The following is an 18,397-nucleotide window of genomic DNA, read 5'->3' as shown; positions in this document are numbered from 1 at the left end:
TTTATTATATTTGTCTTGCTTTAGTCACATTAGATTAGTTTTTCTTTTGTCGCCTGACTCTATTGCCTAATAGAGTGGATGAAGGCACTTAGAGAACTGGATTCTATGTCACTCTTTGTTTCCAAGAATGAACAAGTAACATTCCCCAGATAGAGTCAGTTGTTGTCTTGCATTTTGTCACCACAAAATTTAAGTAAGAGTATGAAACTTTTTCAAACTAATTTCGCATTTCTCTGAGTTTAATTCATTATTTAATTGGTTAGTATTGATCAACCAATCAATACTAATTGATATAATGGATCCTTTTATTGAAGGCTTTTGTTAAGTCTTTTTTATTTTTTTGTTTGTTGAGCCTATGCTTGATTTTTTTAGCCTTCAACATTCTTTTTCTTGTTTTTGAGTGTGCGTTTGTTGGCTTTTGGTCTTTTGGTTTTGCTCAAGTTATTGCTTTCGATTTTTCCTTTGATTCATATATCTTATGGCTTAATCAGAGTTGGCAATCAAAAGATATGGTCATTTTTGTGCCCGAATTGTGGACTCTCTACGTGCAACTACATGAATTAAAATATCATGTTATATTTTAAAGTTACTTTATCATTTTAATTTTTTATTAAAGTAACTATAGTGCACTTTAAGTTATATTTTTATGTTCAGTTACTTTTTAGTTTTTCACTTAAGTGACTATATTAATTATATAATTTGATTTAATTTTTGAGTTTTAATTCAAAACATCTTAATAAATATTACTTTTTGAATGATATTTGCACATTATATATTAAAATATATAGTGTAAATATTATTTATGACTCAATTAAGTGATATTTCTTCAAAAATTAAATAAACATTTGCTTAATTGATCACTTAAGTTGTGCAAACATGTCCTTCAAACCCATTTGCATGTAAATATGCAAATGCTCTTAGAGAATGAGTTTTTGAACTAAAAGCATGTAAATGCCTTTGACTTAAAATATGCAGTCACCCTCCTAGAGTGAACAATGCATATTTGAGTTTTTAAAATGTGCAATGACCTTCCTAGAGTGAGTTTTGCATGTTTTAAAAATATGTAATTGCACTTGGAGAATGTGTTTTTTCCTTGAAACATGATTTTAAATATGTAATGGCACTTGGAGAATGTGTTTTGCATATGTTTCATACATTTGCAAATGATGAAGCTGAATTTGAAGAAAGAAGGGCAAAAAACTTCATGTTTTTCCTCTCCAAGAACATGTTTTTCACTAAAAATGAGTAGATCTGCCCATGATATGGCTTGAAATCCCCAAGAAGAGGGTCATTTTTGTATCTCTTGGCATTATGATGCCCTAAGTGTTGAATCTCATGCAAAAAATGGTTCATTTGATGACATTTTTGAGCCATGTTTTTGTGAAAAATGCACAGATTTGGGGAAGTTTGATCATTTTTTTGGCTCAAGTAGAAGTTGTTTTGAGGTTTTCATCCATATATTTGCTATTGAAGAACACGTTTTTCCTTTCACGTTTTTGCTAAAAATGCCCAAAAAATTGGGTTTTTCATTCACTTTGTTGTATTTTGGAGCCACATTTTTGCATTTGGGTACATTTATATGCATTTGGGAAAGTTTTTTTTGCATTCAGAAGAAAAAAATGATCAATATATATGCATTTGTGAGCCACTTTTTTGCAAAAATGACCCAGATTTTTTGCATGAAAAATGCACTTTTTGTTTAAAAAGCTCAAAAAATGGCAGTTCCAGCCCATATGTTTGGATCAATAGGGGTTGTTTTTGAGTTTTAATGCATGCTATTGCCTTAGGAGACCATGTATTTGGCATTTTCATGTCTCATTTTAGCCCTTCACATGTACTTTCTATTTCACATCCAATTCATTGCATATGTTCTATGAGTATCTAATCAGTACTTCGAATATACTGTTCCTCACAGATCCATTTTGCCAATACTATCATGGTGTTGGAATCCATATCTTCTAATGATGGAGTCAATCTCATTGAAACTTTCATGTTGCAGCAAGTTAATATATGTCAAAATTTCTAAAAAAATAAAGACATCTAGTAAAGAAGGCATGTTTCAAATCAAAGAAGTGGTAATTCATTGGTCTTCATTTTTCCAATGGTTGTTTGAGAACCTGAGTTCATGTAGGAATGTGCTAAGCACTTTTCTTAGAAGAAGTTAAAAGTGTTGGTGGAAATTTGTTCCAAGTTTACATCCGGACATCATCGAGAAGGTCTTTGAAGTGTCAGAGACTCCATAATGTGCCAATCGATAAAGGAGAATTCATGACAACTCGAATGAGAAAAAGCTTGATCACATCAAGTTTTCAAATGATAATGGATAATTTGTCAAAGAGAGTCAAAGACTATGAAAAGAAGCAAAAACATGGTTATCAAGGTGAATGCAATGACACAAAATATAAGAACTTCCAACTCTATGATCATCTGGGATAACATCACCAAGTACACGCGATTCAAAAAAATCCCTAAGATTGTTTTCTTCTTTTCTGTCTTCTTTCTTCTTCGTTCATGTTTGTAGTTGGAGAGGATTTATTGTAGGAAATTGTGTAATTACATGTAATACAATTTGCATGTGTAATGACATGTAATCCAATAATTTCTCTTGTTAATCAGACCGGGATAAAGTTAGTTGAGTTGCTCTCACTTTTTCCTCCTTTTTGTCAACTCCTTTGCCTATATAAAGGAGTGCCTCGTCATTGTGAAAATCAACTTTTGTTGTATACAAAAAAAAAATCTCTGCTACACTTGTGCAAACATAATTTTGATTGTGTAGTACGAATTTGGGAGTAAAGTGAATAAAAAGAAGCAATTGGATTCGAAGCTTTGACTAGAAGCAATTGTGATAGAGAAAATTAGAATCTTTGACTGTAATTTGTGCCTATCATCTTTGACTCATGTTATTATTGTGTGTTGAATAATAAGAGCATAGCGAGTTAAGAAGCAATAGGAGCCGAAGCTTTGATTGGGAGTGATTATGGTGATACATAAACTAGAAGCTTTGGTTGTAGCTTGTATTACCATCTCAAATTCACGAAAAATAGTTATCATTTTCCTACTTTTGGAAGTCTTTGTGCCCCAATGGTAGAGGTTTTTCTTATAGAATAGAGATCATACACTTCTGGAAGTCTTTATGCCCCAATGGTAGAGGCTTTTCTTATGGAATGGATGAAAATGAGACCTAGAGCCAAACCTGTACTCTTTCAACTAGCCTTTAAGTTAGTGTTAGTTTATTGGTATCACCATTTCCAACTACTAGATAAAAGTGTAGTTAGATATCTTATCTTGCCCATTACTCATTTTGTGAGTAAGTGGTTTCTTTCTTGAAAGTTAAGAGGAAAGAGTATTAGTAACATCCATGACAAATCTCTCAACTTCTTGCTTACTTTGAGTTGATCCAAGGAACGGTGAGAAGGAGGGGCCTTCCCTTTAAGGTAGGAGAGTCTGTCTCACATGCAGTGGCTGGTCATCTTATTTTGCAACTGGATTTTTCACAAAATTGTTGGTTTCAAAATATCCACCCAACATATGGCCAAGTAGGCAATTCTGCTTGTCCGCTGGGAACCCTGCATTTATGACTTCATCTATTTTCTCTCGATTGTTGCGCTTATAACCGATAGTGGGTGCACCTACAACCTTGGCATGTGTACTCTCCAAGTGGGTGGCTCTTTAAGAGGGAGACTGCATTTAGCAAAGGGGGAACAACAATAAGGAGGGGCCCCACCCAAGCAAGGGTACACCAATGACATCTTTATATATATATATATATATATATATATAAAACTTTACTAGAAGTTGTAAAAGGTGGTGTGAGGGAAAGATAAGAAAAGGAATGTTGGGAAGTGGGAGAGGTGGGGCCCATGTGGGGTCTCACCCTTCCACACAAACATTCATCAAAAATTTATTTTATATTATTTTATTTGATTTACTTTCTTTAAAAGTGTAACATGCTAAAATTACAATATGTTTTTGTTTTATCTTGGATTTTCTTTTGAATAATATTAAACTATGGGGCTTTTTTTGATGGGAAAATATTTCAAAAGTATATTCTCTGTGAGTGACCTTTTTCTTGGACAATGGAATTAAATGGTTTTCCTATACAAAAGCCAAAATCTTGTAGGTGGTGTTTTTGCTTGTCTTTGGAAATTTCCTTTTGTATTTGATTATATTTTTCATCATCCACTAGGTTGACTTTATGGAATAATTTTATAGTTTCATTTATTTCAATTGTCTACTTTTATTAAGATCAATAATGAACATAGGTTTAATTGATTAGCCTTTCTTCATTCTAACAGTTACATTACTACAAGAATATTAATTTAAACCAAATATTTATCTCTTCCATAGTGCAATTATTCAAATACATCTACCAATCACTATAATGCAACTTTGCAATTAATTCAACTACATGGTATTCATTTGAATGCAACTATATATCTTTTATACATCAAATTTCAACCATTTCAAATGAAACTTTAGTTATTTCAAGAACTATTGTCTATAATGACATGAAATCCTTAAAGATACAATACATTATCATTCAAGTTTCACAATGAAGCATTACTGCTTTCCCTCTTTACTACTGCAATGATAGAGAGATTTACATGGTGTTGCAAGCCAAATGATTTCAACATGAATACTATTTTATTTGAACTTTTATGATACATACAATACAATGAGGATGAAATTAGAATGGAATTTCCATCACTCAACAACAATCATGCAATGAGACAATGATGAGAAATGGATAACTAACATATACAAAATTTGATCACAATGCAACATGAACTTTTCCTTCACAAGACCGCAATAGGAGATCCAAAAACTTCCAAGCTTTCTCCAACTTGAATCCACAAACGTATAACAAAACTTGAGCATAACCATGGAGTTCTCACCTCCCAACCTAAGTCAGTAAGAGACCACCCCCAAGCTTGGAGAACCAAGGCCTAACGGGAGACACACACAACCAACGCACAATGCATAAAACATCACAATAACAAAAAATACACCCTTAGCCAAGGCTTCACAATCAGATCACCTAAGAAACTCATGAAAGAGGGTGAAGGTGGGCCAACCAAGGAGGAGATGCTAATGATAACATAATCAAACTCATGTCTTCAAAAGGCATGTACAAATCACAATTTCTTCATGGACATCCATCTCCTTATCATTGACAAAATATATTAAAACATCAATGGAAAGCAATAGCCCATATTTCATGCTTCTTTTTCCTCTTTTCCTTGAGAAGAAACTTTGCACAATAGAGGCACCAACTAACCCCTTCACCTAAGGCCACTTCTTCCCTCCCAAGGGTGAGTAATGCCCTTCACACCCAAGAACAAAACACCCTCAAAATGCAAGAAAAACAAGGAATCAAGAGTCTTCGTACCCATCCCTTAACTAAAACAACAATAACATACAGGATAAATGCATATAATACATGTTCATGAATCCATTCACATACTAATCTACAACAAAATTAAAGAGTTTCTCTTGGCAAGAGCCACACATGTTGCTCAAAGTAATGGAAATGAATAGTTGAGAAGAGCCCCTTTTTTTTGCTTCTAATCTCCAAAACCCTAATGTCTTTAAAACTAGAGAGTGAGTGAACACCCACTAAGTTTTCCAAAGCCCTCTAAAAAAGACCTCCAAATTCCTATCCACCTGCTAGCAATAAGTGCAAGCTAACTCTTAGTCCTTGCCCTTCTTGTTTCCTCTCATAAATCTAAGCTTGGGCAGGTGAGTGGGCAAGTTTCACAAATTTTGAAAAGTATTTTATTTGGAGGGCCACTAAAGTTGTATAATCCTTCTAGTACTAAAAATTAGGTTCCTAACTCATAGTACTACCATATGGGTATTTAAATTCCTCTAAAATGACACCCTAGGACCACTTTTTTAGCCCTCAAAATTGCAACTAAAGTTTGAATTGGAAATTCTACTTGATGAGACTTCACATAATAACTCTTTTTAAGTGGGATTAGCTTAGGTACTCTATTAGGTTGAATTTTAAGTTAAGTGTCTTGCCAAACCCTAATTGACATGTTATTTACACATGGACATTACAAGTGTCAAATGACACCATAAAAACACATTATACATTACAAGTGACATGCCACTAATTACACAATGAATCTAATCTAATACACACTTAATTTATCTTTACAATTTAAAATACATAATAACGAGGTTCAAATCTCTTCAATAGATTCAATTTTGGCTTCACTATTTGTACATAGGTTTAGCCCTTAGTTCTCTAATTTAGTACCATGGTTAATTCCCTGCACACTCAATTCAAATATCAGTAGCTCAAGAAAAGTCACACACACACATATCAATTTAGCTTGCATAATTTACTTCATCATTACACATTTCTAATTTCAATTCAATAAACTTTTCATTTTTAAACAATGATCATATAAAGCACTTGTGTAATTGAAACTCATGATATATCCATCAATTCAATTCTTAAAATTTTAACCATAATTCATCTAACATTCTTAATTTAATTGCAATTCAACTTCCATCATTAGAATGAACAACCAAATGCATATATAATTAATCCTAAATTGGGCATAAGGTAAATCCTAATTAGCATCATAAGTAAAGTCATTATAAGGTAAATCATCACAAGAATCTGACTAATACCCAGTTCCATTTAAACACTTGAATCATAGAACCTTGAATTCATTCTCATGGTTATTAATATCCAAGTCCTTTAATTTTGTAACACCGATGGTATACAAATGTGCTCTAGGTCAACATGCTATATTATGATTAAATCATGTTTTTGCACAATTGGTAAACTCATCTCAACCTAGAATTATAATTTTTTCTAACACAATACTTTTATATTATTAAGGTACAATAATTCACTATTTCATTTTCTAGTTAAAAACACAGTTCATCCATATTTAAAGCCTATAAGCATTACATTATATTTTTGTTTAAAACTTCATATAACACCTTAGCAACACCAATCTTATCTCAAAATATAATTCACATACTAATCTCTATTTACCATTAGTTCAATCTACAACATCACAATAATCACCCGAATGGATATCATCAACACATAAACAATAGCTTCTAGCATTATCAAAAGATCACTTGAGTGGATAAATATTATCACATCTGTAGGGGGTCCTAGTCCCATCCTAATACTCTAGCTCCTCCAATTATAGGATATACATATATAGATATAGTGTATACAAAGGTGCCTTGACCCTATAGCCTCTAATTCATGTTTCCACATAGTTGGTCAAACTCAACACAATGTTGTATTTATCATTTAATCACACAATATTCTCCTACAATCACTTGTATAATTGTTTACCCTAACTTCTAATATTATCTTATGAACACTTTACAATGTGATGATAATTTAATCTTAGAGATTCTAACAATCCTTATGAGAGTATGTATTAAACCATAATAATTGTTTATTCCATCATCTCATCCCACTCTTCTATCCATTCTATTCTCCTATAAAGAGAATTACTTGAGAAATTCATGTTTAGATAAGTACATGCGAGGAGGGGTCCTACACTCTTTTACCTTATACTGCCCAAAATGTGCTTTTTATGTGCATTTGCACGTGATAAGAAACATTTTAAATCACTTTATGCACTAAAACGAGCTTTTCTTATGCATTTATATGCATGAATAAGTTTATATCTTGAAAAAATTCTTAAAGTATTTTCTTTTGCTCTGTAAGAGGCCGAAGCCAAGATTAATTACTATTATTTGTTAAGTTCGAGTAGACTCGATTCCACAACCTCCTAAATAAGAGGCTCACAATTTACCGTTGTGTTGTAGGCTCACAATTTAATAAGTCATTACTTACCTTTTAAATGCATAACAAGCTTTTAATATGTATATACATGTGTTTATATGGATACAAAAGTGATAAAAATCACTCCTCCGGGTTATGGCTTTTCTTTGACATATAGAAGAAGGAATTATCACATGTGAAATGACTAAAAATCTCCACCTTATGAGTAATAATGTGTTTTAATATGAATTTTACGTATGCAAGAAGTCATAATGTGCTTTTAGACTCCATAAACATGCATTCCAGAGTATTTTGATACATGTAGTCATGTTTATTTACTTTGGCCAGCTAAAGCAATGACAAGTTGTTTTGACCATTTTACATGTGTTCACAACTTTGTTTTTAATACATGTAAATGCATTAAAAATTGCCATTATTGACTTATAATGGATTTATAAAAGATAACACATGCTAAAACATGTTTTACAGTCATGCAATAGATACAAAGAGCTCCACCCTTGTGCATAGGTCTCTCATGTTTTAAATATACATGGAAATTTTAATTTTAATGAAGAGATATATAATGTGTTGAAAAGGTCCACCTTTATATTAGAACTTCATTAAGAACTATGTTAAATCCTCATCCAAATCATGTGAAATTTTAATAAGTGGTTCTAAACCGATCTTACATATAAATTACACTTCTTATTGCACACAATTATCAATAAAAAGTCCACATGTGAGTGATTTTAGTTGAAGAACAAGAATATGAAGTCATGCCAAAAAATGCCACCTGCAAAATGCTTAATTCCTTAGTAGCTTTGGTTAGACAATTTCATTTGAGGACTAAGATAGATTGAAATGAGTGGAATTGAAAATGAAGTCAACCTAAGATAAAGAAAACTAAAAGCCAAACTCAAGATCAAGAAAAAACAACTAAAGAAACTACTTAGAAAATTTATTCAACGGAATTTTCTATACGTTTGCCCCAATTTTTTGAATACAAAATTGAGGATGACAAGATCATTGTTCCTAACACAAGTTTGCTTCAATGTATAGTTCAACTATTATTTCAAAGCTTGTAGATGTGAAATTACTTATGCCCATTTGGGCCTAAGCTTCAAATTAAATATGTGCTTATTATATGACTGATAAATTCTTAGAGTGTAATATGTAGTGACATGCTTATAGTTAGAAGTCTTCTTGTTTCACTAGTGGTCACAAAATTTAGATTTGATTTGAAAGCTATAGATTTGAATGTTCAATTATTTTGACATATGCCATGTTATATGTTGTTACAAAAATCTTGTAATATGTTATGAGCCTTTGATTTATGTGCGTCATATGTCATTATTTCTTTGTCTCATAAAATAGTTTTAAGAAATATTAAAGCCAAATTTCTATTGTTTTTTGTTTTTTTAATAGGTAATGAGCCAAAGCCTACATTACTTTTTATTATTTCTTGAAATTAAGTATCATTATGTGTTAAGCTCAAATTAACTAGAACCCAAAACCTCCCACATGAGAGGCTCACAAGTTACCATTGCATTGATGGCTCTTCCCTCAGATTTTTGTTATTCCTAATACTCATTAAAAGGTTTCCTAAGAAATTTTATGGTCTTAGACTTTTGTTCGTCTATTGGATATCATGTTTCATGTTCTTCGTTTGAAAGTTTATTCCCCATAAAATGAGTTTTATTAGTTAATTTATATTGTGAGCGTATTTATATTATCATTAATTACAAACATGATATAATAACATATTTTTAATTACATTTCGTCATCTCACAGTGAATTGTATATAGTGATTCCTCATGATTTTGGCTTCAAGAAAATGTGCAAGTATTCAAATTTGATGTTTGCAAATTTTAAGTATATACTGTAGTTCATATGGTATTTGTACTAATACCTTTACATGATGACAGATGACTTTGTTATTGACGCACCTCTTAAATTGAAGCAGAAGGTGGAAATGGTAGGTTGATAGAGATCACCTTTTGTTGTGTTAGTTTTCTTTTAATTTTCAAATTGTTTATTTTTTATTATTTTTGATTAAACAATAATGACCAAATCGAATAAATGATGTAAGAAAATTGAAATTCATTGAATGGAAGGTATAGTGTAGTGCACTTCATCATTATTGATGTCTAAATTAAGAACACGAGACAACAAACAAATTAACCATGAGAAAAATATTACAGTTTAAAATATAATAAGTGAACTACATTTTTGTGAAGCAGTCAATCCTCTACATGAATAAAAATATAAGATTTTGGGTTCTTTGATAATGTCTGTCATGTAGTGGGTTTGTAGCGAATCAATGAATATGTGCAATATTGACTACAAAGGTTATGGATGCTTGCACTAATTGTGTTCGAGACCAACTGAAACTACATTAACAATAATAGTATAATACTTAATTTTTATCCCTTACTCCCCCCCGCCGCCCTTCCTTGCTAGCGCCACCGCCACCTCCCCATCCCCAAAATGCTATGGAATACATTGAAAACCAACACGAGTTAATTTTTTTATGGCAAAAAAGTGGAAACAAATTGATGTGGTCTTTGACATTAAGTAATGGGTCTAAGCTAGCATCAAGTTCATTCATTCATTCTATGTTTCAAATGTCGGAGTTGCAAGCTTAATTTGTCTCTTAGATAAGACATTTTTAAATTTCACCATAATTTTTGTCATTATATGCTATATGCTATATAAAATATTTTAATAAATTCCAAATAAATAAATAAATATATATATATATATATATATCCCAAACCAAATATTTACTTGTCTTTCCTCAAAGTATGTTCAAAACTAAACAGATGCAGATGTATTGCAAAAACATAATAAAAGCTAGCAGAAACCCCAAAAGATATTAGACCGTTCTTTCTCAAAATGATACACAGGATTCAAGCCTATAAAAATGCATTACAGACCTACAATATAAGACCAGAAAGCTCTCATAAAAGTCCTTAAAACAATGTTACTACATTATACAACAACAATACAATAACCAACATTCAAATCCAATCTTTGAACAAAGATTTTATAGTTACATTGGAACACTTAGAGAAGAACTTGTAAGCGCATACAGGACACCTAAAGTGATGTCTCCACAAACAAAAGGGGTTGTCTCCACTATCTGCCAGCATGAGGGGCTACACCCTCATGCTAGCTGAAAGTTGAAGCTTTCCAAATACTCTCGCAAGAGAGAAATTGAAATCTTATTAATAAACCAAGCATAGCCAAATGAATGAGTCTCATCTCCTTTTATCTTCATAGCTGTGACTCTTCAACTCCCATCTTGGCCTTTCGTCTTATCTCTCTCTGTCCTTTTTAGCCCACTTTATAATATTAAATTGACCTTTTATATTTTGGGTCCATGTTTTGCAAGTCAATTTTAATATTATATATAATATTTATTTAACTTTTTTGATGTCCCAAAAAGGGGACATTACACACACACACACACACACATATTGCGGTCCCTTGCTGCACCCTATTTTTGGTCCCTTGGGAAACAGTCTAGAAATTCATCCCCTATTGTCCTCAAAACATCATGGAATATAGGTATTGATAAATGAATAAGATTTGAGGGATCATTGATTGATGAAGATTTGAAGAAAAAAATTCAGAAAAGAGTATCAGATGATTGATTTGCTGTGATGAGTGCTTCAGGGCCAATAAGTTTTTGGCATTGAGTGCTCAGATGATGATTCTAAAACAGTATAAGTTATATCTAGAAGATGGAATATGTAGAAAGATTATTTGAAGATCTTATTGAAGAATGCTTTGCATTCCTCCCCATTAGATGATAGCTACCTGTGGTTCTAATCATATTGGTTTTGGGCTATGAATATTGCACTATCATGCTTCTAGTTTCTCAATTTTCCTTTTGAAGAAATAATGATGTGCTCTTTGCTGCCAGTGAGGTTGGCTATCAAGGATGGATTGCAAGCCTTTGCATTGCTGCACATTAGGATTTCAATTTGTATGGTTTGGTGAACATGGTTAGATGGTTTGTGTAGTATTTCAATTTAGGTATCTTTTGATGGTTTTCTCTGCAGCTTAAGATTTGTTCTCATATTTGTGATATTGTTGTGTGTATGTTTTTGGACAACTCAGGTTTTTGTGATGTCTAAATTTGAGTTCTTTTAGCCTAGACAAAAATATAAGCTAAGACTTAAGGGATCAAGGAGGAATGTGTTGTGGTGTGTTGAGCTTCGCATGCCATTCAGAGAATGTTTTGGAGCTGTTTGGTAACACATTTTAATGACTTTCTATACATGTAATATTCCCTTTTTGAGACATTAAAAATCATTTAAAAATTTAAAACTAAGTGTTCAAATATAATGACAATTAATTATTAAATGGAGCAATTATGGTGGTTTTTTGTGTCAAGCAGAATTATAAAATAAAAAGTCACTTTATTCAAATTAAAAGATAGAGAAACAAAATGCCAAGAGACAAGTTGATGGAATGTAAAGAGTTCCACAATTGGCTTTGAAAGAAAAGGGAGGGAATCATTATTATTATATATGGTTAATTATTCTATTAGAATAACTTTGACAGCTACTGATTTTTTAGGAAGGTTGAGGATGGAAACCCTTGGGAGTACTCTGGAATTGGACAGAAACCCAATTCCATCCATAGGTGAATTTATTTTAGAGTTTACATTTGTGCTTTAAAGGACAATTTGTGAAGATCATTGGAGCTTCAAGATATTGTAAAAAATGGAAGATCTTGCAAAATTTATCCAAGCTTTATAAAGGTATTTTCAAAATTTAGATGGGTCATGAAATTCTTGTATTGATCTTATTTGAAATATTGTGGATAAAAGACTTTACAAAAGGCAATTTTCGTGTTTAATCCTAATAAACTCATAGTCTTCTATACTTCCATGGATGGAGCTAATAGTAATCTCTGAGATTAAGTTTAGTGGAGAATACAAAACAATAGAGAAAAAGATTTGAATTGACTTGCTCTGGAAAGGAAAAAAATTATGCTGGCACTTTCTACGTATATATTTATATTTTTTTGAAGCCTGATATTGTAAGTTTGCTGAAATTTATTGTTTCTACGAATTTTTGAGAAAATGCCATCGGAATTATTTATGTGGGACTAGATATAAGAAGTTATTTGTTTCCATTGCAAAGGGCATTAATGTGGATATAAATGTCCATTTGGTAATTTATGAATTAAGCCTAAATTGTGGTGGACAAATAATTTATACACACAGAGACACAAAGAGTCACAATAACAAGAATCACAACGATTCACGTGATTCGGAAATTCAATTCAAGCCCAACGATTTTTTGTGAATCGATGAATCAAATCAGCAATAAAGGGTTTATGAAATAAGTTACTCACTAAATTTCTAGGGTTTTTTAATTTATCGATTCATGACTGATTTGATTCCGATTCATGGCCGATTCGTGATTTGATTCAGCCTTGCTAATTCTGATCCAATTCTGATTCTCATTACTTTGACAGAGACACTAATATATATGTATATGTATGTATTTAATTCAATTCTTTGTCTTACTATTAGGTATGGAGATGATTTGGAGGTTTGAGAAAATTTAAGTTGAAGACTACCATGAAGTCTAATATTTGGGGCAAACATTTGGAAAGTTCATCGGATTGATAAAGGATTGCACGATAATAACAAAAATATTGATGTTTGAACTTTGATGACCTTGAGATACTTATAATTGCAGCTTTTTAATTTTCTTTAGGTGATAATAATATGTGTAGGCTATTTATATTTGGCTCTCTCATTCAACATGAGTCTTCTTGTGACAAACTAATTTTCATATCTAATTCATAAACGGTTTTAAGTAAAAACTCCTAGCATAATATGTAGATAACTGAATCCTTTTCCCATGATATTAATTGCTTTCAACATTTAACTAAAATTAACTGTAATCATATTCAAGATGAATGATGGACTATTCATAATTGTAATTCAGGATCCGCTGAAATAAATAGATTAACGACTAACTATTCATAACTGTAATTCATGATTAGCTAAAATAAACAAGTTAACGACTAACTATCATAACTGTATACATGATCAACATAAAATAACTGTAATCATATTCAATTGAATAACTAGATCAATGACTAACTATTCATATCTGTAATTCATGATCAGCTGAAATAAATAGATTAACGACTAACTATCATAACTGTCTATATGATCAACTGATTAACAGTAAAGTAAATGCTTAACAAGAAAGAAAGGAACATACAAGTATCATCAGAGGATCTTTAGCTGGTTGTGCAAGCCTCAACATTGGTGAAAGGAGAAGCATTGATATAGGCTTAAGCTCCCAACCTAAGACCATGATTATCCCCACACATTCGACTATATTAGAATGGCCCTCCCTACCTCAGGATCGAGCTTGGGATGTTCTTTAGTCCAACCACCTAAGAATCATGGTGTTTCAAATATTCGCGCAATTATGAAATGAAAACACTTACATAACTTGTGCTACTGACATCAAGTGATCATTAGATGACAAACATGCTTGTAAGCTGCTTTGCGGTTCACCAACCCGATCACCACCACTCAACTTGACAACAGGTTTCATTTTATGGATAAGCATGAGCTATTAAGTATTTCATTAATTAAGTTATTCATGTCTAATATCTTTTCTATTTCCTTGCAAGTTCATTCCACCTCTTCACCATAGGTGGCTTCATAGCCAGTGATTCGCAGGTGCTTGAAAGATTATGAGCACTCTGCCTTTTTTACACTTCTTCACCATTTCATGGCTACATTGAATCCCAACTGTTTTGGAAATGTTATGAGCACCCTGCTCTTAATATCTTTTATCACAAATTGTGACATCATAAAGCATATTCTTGAGTTGAGCATTACTCATTCAATAGTGTTTCTAGTTTAGATTTCAAATGTTCTTTAAGACACTTACATATGAGTTGTATCCAATTGACATATGGAAGTTTAAGAAAAAAGGATTGATAATAATGAAATGAATAAGAAGCAACTCATATTGAATCTTGAAAATAAATAAATTTGAAATGATAAAATCTTAGACGCCTAATTGGCTGCTTTGGAAGTAATAAAATAATACTGACATGTCATAACATGACCTGATGTAAACACTGGATATGCTTGAGTCCTTGCAATTCGAATTGGGATTTACTCTTCTTTTGTTGCAGACATATCAATAAAAATTTACTCCAAGGGCTGAGTTCTTACAGCAGGATTACTCATGTAGTGGATGCATAGACTAGAAGTAAATAAAAAGAAACTTTTGCTTAAGGAATTATGTGGAATCAAATGCTGGAGATGTTAAAAGAAAAAAGAATGCAGTATTAATAGAAGGTTAATGATAATGCAGATGCAAATGTTGAATGTGTTAATACGAAAAGGTAGACGAGTATATATAAAAGGTGCCAAACTTCATACATGACTTTAGTTTAAAGGAGAGCTATGCCTTCTTGGCTTCCGTTGGTTATAGAACATTTATCATAACGAATTACCATGTGTGTAAATCGATAAAGAAAAGAGAGGGAAAACAAAAAAGGTTGGAAGGAAGAGTTGGAAAGACTATAGTTTCAAATATTATTATTATAATATATACTTATATATGTTCATGTAAGTATATTAATGGGGTGACATTATTAAATTACGTCATTATATTTTATTGGTGTCATTTCATTTTTATATTTATATGTACATATGTAAGTATTTATTATAATAATATGATGAAGATTAATTTAAAATCTCTTGAGGTATGTTTAATATTTTAAATTATATTTTTTTATGTTTTCGTAGATTATTTTTCTTAATAACTCATGCGGTTCCAAAAATGTACCCTGTGATCAAGTTGCATCCTTTCCAATAAGTTTAAGGTCATACCTTGTCATGTCCCCTTTTTTGGAGGTAATTTGATTTAATTAATTTAATTAATTAAGTTGTCCAAAATAATGAATATGCTATGAGGATGACTAATTAATTATTTTAATTAAATAAATAAGTGGTATTAAGTTAATTATTTATAAAGTTATCAAATAAACAAATATTAAAAAGTAACTTTATATTTAATTAATTTAATAAAGTGACTTGAACTATAAAATATTTTATAAATTCACTTAATAAATAAAATAATGTTCTGAAAGTTTCTAGAGAAAGTGGAGAAAAAAGAATAAATAGGCATCTTGGGCTTCATTCTCGGCAGGTAGATTTGTTGTTGTAGAAAATTATTACAACCATCTACAATCAAGTTTCTTTGGATATTTTATGCATTGTTCTTATCATTTAGATGCATATTAGAAGGTAAGGTTATAGGTGAAAGTTTGTAACAGATTTAAGCATTATTCTTGCGGATGTAAGCCAAGAGTCTTGGCCATTTCATACTAGCATTGTAGTTGACATTTTATGTGCAACAAAGGAGACATAAGTTGTTGGTCTGATATAGTTGTAATTGAATATGTATTTATCATTCATGATCAGCTTATTAGTTTGCATGTCAATTGTTTGACAAAATGTCAATTGGCTGTAAGTTCTCTTTTTGGCATAAATAATGTTATAATTATGCATACCAAGTGTTTGTGTTAATATCACTTGGCTATAAGTGCATTAATGCCATCATAGGTTGCATCCAAAGTGTTTGTCATAATTACTATTTGTTGTAACAACATATTGCAAGTAGTTTTTAGGTACATATATGTATTGAATATTGTCAAAATAAGTTGCATATTCATGTTAGGTCATTGTGTAGTCAATTTTGAGTCTTCTTGCAAAAGATTCTCATTGATGCAAATTGAAGAAAGAGTCATTAAAGCAAACTGAAATACTATATCAGTCATATGACCTTTGCATATGAGTTGTTTGATGAAATTTCTTGAGCCTTTATCAGCATTTTGAGATCAAATTTGAGCAGGGACATTATAGTGGTATCAGAGCTATTGACCTGCCATCATGCTGGGTCGATTGGACATTAAATCAGTTAGTTAATCATGTTTACTTCAAGTACCCAGAAGCAGTGGGACAAGGATATGAAGAAGCTTAAACAAAATTTGAAAAGGTTGGATGAAAGTCAGAAAAGGATGCATGAATTGATGGTTTCTATGTTTAATAGGACTACATCACAGAACAAAGAGAAAGAGGAACAAGAGGTCTCTATAAGTGAGGTATCTAGAAACCTCTACAAGGAGTTTGCAGAAATTGGTGACCGACATATAGCCGAATCTAGGGCGGACAAAAATTAGACCAGCTTGGAGGAAGATGTTGGACACACAATACTTCAGGAGGACTTCAAGGATGAAGCTAGAGATACTCTACATGGTTTACACAGTTTGAGGAACCCGCTAAAGATGAATGAGGATGAGGTAGAGTCTGAGTGCTAAGAGTTTTTTTTAGCCAGGGCTACCTTGTCAATTGAGGGAGTTACTTTGTCAGTGACCCCTGATGATATTTGTCAGGATCTGGACTCTCAGTTAGTTGCAGAGGATGAGGGAGCTAGAGATTGTGATGATGAGATAGTTTCAGCAATAACTTCTTCAGAGTTAGATGAGGATGAGTCTGATGCTTGCATTCAAAGTGTGGAGGTGTACTCAAATGGGAGTTCATTTTGTTTAGCTTTCTCTCATAGTGTGGACAACGTATTCGAGATGGTTCAGAGGAGGCCCGTAGTGCAGAGTCACCATGTGATCGGCCAGTTGAGATTTGGCAAGAGAGATATCACTACTGCTCTTGAGCATTTTGATACCACTCATTAGTTGTTGGCTGTTACTGGTTGGGGTGCTTCTATGATAGATGAGTCCAGTGGTGGTTACCTTTATTTGGCAGAGTTTCATGCCTTGCATGAATTTTTTAGGGTTTTGAGATAGGATTACTTATAGTTGGTAGCCGACCATGATCGCTTGGTTGAGTGGGGGAGTACAACCTATGAGGCACTCTTGGATCGTGAGAAGGAGGTGAGTGAGCTTACCCAGGAGCTCACAATGAATACTGAGGCTTTACAGGTCACACAGTGAGATCTATAGGAGTCACAATTCCAGTTGAGGAGGTGACTGTGGAGTTGGAGCATTTGCGGTCTACACTAGCCCTAGTCCCAGTTCATTTGTATATTGAGGTCGTTGGTGGTTATTACGGTCCTATAGTTATTACTGAGGAACATGTTGTTGGGGTTGACACACATGTTTAGGATTTGGGAGTACTTGGTCTTGATGAGTGTGGGATACCAATGGAGTCGAGTCTCTAGATTGATTCTTCTCACACATATGACAATGTGGTACAGTTGGCTGTGCCACCTTTACAGAGGGATCAATTGTGGTGTGCGGGGGAGTATGTTGATGCTTCCTCATATAATTTTTACTGCACTGAACCATTCATGGAGTATTTGCTAGATAGTGCGGCTGTTCATCTAGACTCGCATAAAGTGTCAGAAGATGTTCTTATTCGAGGTAATAGTGCTATTCATAGATTGGTTGGGGAGATTATAGTGATCCTTTCTACTACGCTACCTCATAACAATTTTGAGGTGGGGTTTGTTGATTTATCTTGCTGAATATTGTTCTAACCATTGAAAAAAATGTCATCTTTGAAATTTGTTCAGCCTAAGGATAAAATTGCTAGTTCTGGAAAATCGA

General features: G+C 32.5%; 1 pseudogene; it reads left to right on the top strand.

The window, feature by feature from the left end:
- Nucleotides 1-17,952, top strand: part of LOC149570986 (poly [ADP-ribose] polymerase 2-like) — a 96,129-nt pseudogene extending 78,177 nt beyond the window's left edge.
- Nucleotides 17,953-18,397: the final 445 nt, after the last annotated feature.

The sequence above is a fragment of the Cupressus sempervirens genome, chromosome 2, assembly GCF_028749045.1.
Source record: "Cupressus sempervirens isolate cs-2001-9-10 chromosome 2, ASM2874904v1, whole genome shotgun sequence".
Classification (NCBI taxonomy): domain Eukaryota; kingdom Viridiplantae; phylum Streptophyta; class Pinopsida; order Cupressales; family Cupressaceae; genus Cupressus; species Cupressus sempervirens.
Note: the sequence above shows the minus strand (reverse complement) of the source record. Positions and strands in the feature narration are given on the sequence as shown.